Here is a 4368-nt window from a genome sequence, read left to right as displayed (position 1 = left end):
AAAATTTGAGGCCTGTGGTTTCGTGTTACTCAGTCATTGTGCTTCCCTCACCTCTCCTTTTGCAGAATAAAGGAGCCTGAAGTAAAGATGCAAGAGCATGTCTTGGGCAAGGTAATGTGGCTTTACTTGTAAATAATTTCTCCCCCTCTTAAGAACCAAATGTTTCTTTTTTTTTTTTTTGAAGGAGAATTTGTATTATTTTTATTATTTTTATGTACAGAAAGCTCAACAGTGCACACTTAACCCAGTTTAATGGCAAGTTCATTCACCTTTGCCTTTTCCAGCTTGGCAATGTGAGCCACAGATTTGGGACCCAGGACATTGCCTCCCCAGTGACAAAGGATCTCATCATATCTGTCACTGGAATTGGTCCTGATAGCTTCCATCAGCTTAGCCAAAGCTCCTTTGTCTTCTGAGTTAACCTCTGTGAAGGCGACAGTGGTGGAGGTCTTCCTGTGGACTAAACGTCCCAGTCTTGCCTTCCCCTTCATAATGCAGTGGGGGAACCCCATTTTATGACACAGGACAGGCAGGAAGACAACCAGCTCAAAGGGATCCACGTTGTGTGCCATTACCACCAGCTGAGCCATCTTGCACTCCACCAAGGTGGTGATGGTATTAACTCCTGCTCGAAGGACAGGTGATCTCTTAGTGGGGGACGTCCCCTTTGCTGGCAGCTTTCTTCTCAGCCTGGGCCAACAGTCTCTGCTTCTTCTCTTGCTTTGTTTCTGGTCTGTACTTGTGGGCCCGCTTAAACAGCCGAGTAGCTATGTGGCGATCCAAGGCCTGGGTGAACTGGTTAATTGTAGGAGGCACTTTCAGCTGCTTATAGAGGATAGCTCTTTGCTGCTGAAACCTGATATAGTGGGGGCATTTGACAAAGCAGGTGAGGTACCTTTTGAGGCTGGATGTCCTCTCCAGTGCCAAAATTCTTAGGCCTTTTCTCAAACAGGGAATTCACCACTTTCTTGGCCTCCTGCTTCTTCACAACAGCAGGGGCTGGGGCCACCTTCTTCCCCTTGGTCTTCTTTCCTTTCAGCATCTTGGGTGGTGGGAGGGGACCAAATGTTTCTTAAATAGGTTACAGCAGGCCGGGCGCGGTGGCTTACGCCTGTAATCCCAGCACTTCGGGAGGCCGAGGTGGGCGTATCACCTGAGGTTGGGAGTTTGAGACCAGCCTGACCAACATGGAGAAACCGTGTCTCTACTGAAAATAAAAAAAAAATTAGCCGGGCGTGGTGGTGCACGCCTGCAATCCCAGCTACTAGGGAGGCTGAGGCAGGAGAATTGCTTGAACCCAGGAGGCGGAGGTTGTGGTTAGCTGAGATTGCACGATTGCACTCCAGCCTGGGCAACAAGAGCGAAACTGCACCTCAAAAAAAAAAAAAAAAAAAAAAGATTACAGCAGAGGTCCCCAACCCCCAGGCTGGTACAGGTCTATGGCCTGTTAGGAACTGGCTGCATAGCGGGAAGTGAGCAGTGGGTGAGTGAGAGAAGCTTCATCTGTATTGATAGCCGCTCCCCATCACTCGCATTATCACCTGAGTTCCACCTCCTGTCAGATCAGTGGTGGCATTAGATTCTCACAGGAGCAGGAACCCTATTGTGAACTGTGCATGTGAGGAATCTAGGATGCACATTCCTTATAAGAATCTAGTGCCTTATGATCTGTCATTGTCTCCCATCACCCCCAGATCAGACCATCTAGTTGCAGGAAAGCAAGCTCAGGGCTCCCACTGATTCTACATGATGGTAAGTTGCATAATTATTTCATTAAATATTACAATGTAATAATAATAGAAATAAAGTGCACAATAAATGTAATGTGCTTGTATCATCCCAAAACCATCCTCCCAACCCCAGTCCATGGAAAAATTGTCTTCCACAAAACTAGTCCCTGGTGCCAAAAACGTTGGAGATTGCTGGATTATAGCCAAAATTTAAAATTTTCGTGGTTGACAGCTTCCACCATTTGAACTTTGAAGATCTAGTTAATCTTATCTCCTCTTCATTTCCCTTCATGCTGTTGGCAGATAGGTCTCCTTTGTGGAACATGATCACACCACACTTTTGCTTTTCTTCATGTCTGACAAACCTTCAGAGCTTCTGTGGTTTATACAAATCCTACCAGTCCTTAAAGCTCTATCTCATGTCTGAGACTTTCCATGAGGCTTTATTTGATAATTTTGTGAAGTAAAACAGCTAGTATTTCTTTGCTATAAAAGATGTCTCCCACACAACCCTAGGCATCAAGGGATTAACAGTAATGCCCTCAGCTACTGCATGAAGGAAGTTTAATAGTGTTACACAAAACGTGTCATGGGCCTTTACTTATGTGAGATCTATGTTCAGTTCGGACTCCAACCAGAAAGACCCCTCCTACCGGAAAAACCTTCACTCTTTGTTAACAGCACAATGGTCAGGGAACAGATGATAAAGTCCTACAGGGAGAGCGCAAAACCAGAACACTCAGGTTGGAGAGATTGCGCTGCAGAATTATCCAGCCATTCTCAGCTTCAACAAGTAAAGGCTTATGTACCTCTGTAATGGGAATGATAACAGTTTATTCGTCAGGGTTTTCTTTTTACTATATAGAGTAAATACAATGAGATGTGGAAAAACATTTTGTAAAATACAAAAGGGGAGAAAGACAGGAACTTATATATATTAAGAATTCACCAAGTGCCAGGCAGTGCAATGTAAAGCCTGTAGCACAGATGTATCTTTCCTCTTGGTGAATCCCTGCTCACTGCACTCTGTGTTGGAGCATCAGCCAACTGCAACATTAATCTCCAGACTCTTCATCCTCTGTGTTTCCTTTAGGAAGAGTTCCACACTTTGATCTTCAGACTTGCTATTAAGGGCATTCTCTGCTGTTTGTCTAAATTTAAAGTGGTTTCAAAGGACCTTATGTAGCTTTTTATTATTTCTTAATGACTTTAGTATAGTTATAATTCAAAACTGTTTTATTTGCTCTTTTTAAGGGGTGACTTTTTAGTTAAATAATTTTGTTACTTAATATCTCTCTCAGGAAAGTCGTTGCCCCAAGAAAAGCCGCTGATCACAAGCCCTTCCTAAGACAGATCTCCTAAGCAGGCACTAAATGAATCCCTGGATACAATCATAGAGTGAAGACCAGTAGTCTGGGCTAACAGGCACTATGTCCTTTCATTCTATGAAAAGGAAAAGGGAAGGAGGCAAATAGGTACTTTATCAGTATAGAGTCAAAAGAGAAGGGCCATTCAGAACCTGGGTTCAAATGTCATTACATTGCTTCCTGTTTGACCCTGGGAAAGCTACTTAACCTCTTTGCATCTTGATTTCTCTTGTAAAAATCCACATACTAATACCAAAGAGCTGATGTAAGGATTAGTTGATGTAAAATACGTAAAATTTAGCATAATAACTGACATACACACTCACTCAATAAGTTATATCATTTTATAAGAGCAATCTTTGTGACGTATGAACCACAGAAGAGCTATATATCCCTGCTACATTTGTCCAGAGAAAAACTCTACAGGAAATTAAAATAACAACTGCACTTTAATATATTTATATTGCAAAGAGACATATCAAGCCAGTGTAACTATAACCACAATCTTCTAGTATCTGTTAGGTTCCAGTTCTTGTAAATGGTATAAAATTTACAAATAGGCCCCCGCCGAGTATAGCCACTTATATGCCTAACAGGTAGAGAACTGAACTCATCATCTTGCCTCACACAAACTGTTCCTTTTTCTGATTATCTGATTTCTATTAATAGTTCACCATTCTCCTAGTAATTCATGCTTGAAACTGTAATTATTTTTGACAAAAACTTCTCCTTCACCACTGCCTACTGATCTTACTTGCACTCAAAATCTAACTCCAACCATCTCCATTTCTGTGCCTACCTACCTAGTTCAGGCCTCCAACCTGGTTTTCTTGCTTCAAGTTTATTTTTTCCCACCAAATTCTTCCTCCATATAAATCTTAAGCAAACTCTGATATTGAGCCTGTTTCACACCATTACTTCTGCTTCTGCTCAAATATCTCCAGTAGCTCCCTATTGCTTATGAAAATAAACTTCAAGCATTCAACATACTTTATGAGATGATGCTGCAATGCCTTTCTGGCTTTGTCTTTAATTACTCACTGTGTGCATTCTCCTTGAGCTTCCCTAAGCAATCTCCCTATTATCGTTGTTGTTTTTACCTCCATAAATCTGGTATTATTTATTATATTTTGAAAAACTTAAACGCATTTAACCTGTCCAAATAATGTCACCCTTTAAGGCCAAAAGCAAATGCTATCTCTCTGGGAAATGACATAGTAGGTCTGCAGAAAATGTTTTTTTTAAATAAATAAATAATGTATGAATAAAAG

General features: G+C 41.6%; 1 pseudogene; it reads right to left on the bottom strand.

Moving 5' to 3' along the window:
• Window positions 1–239: 239 nt before the first annotated feature.
• On the bottom strand, window positions 240–1042 carry LOC100442953 (large ribosomal subunit protein eL8-like; annotated as a pseudogene).
• Window positions 1043–4368: the final 3326 nt, after the last annotated feature.

This window comes from Pongo abelii, chromosome 10, assembly GCF_028885655.2.
Source record: "Pongo abelii isolate AG06213 chromosome 10, NHGRI_mPonAbe1-v2.0_pri, whole genome shotgun sequence".
In the NCBI taxonomy this organism is placed as follows: Eukaryota; Metazoa; Chordata; class Mammalia; order Primates; family Hominidae; genus Pongo; species Pongo abelii.
The sequence above is the reverse complement of the archived record's forward strand: the minus strand, read 5'-3'. Positions and strand labels throughout refer to the sequence as shown.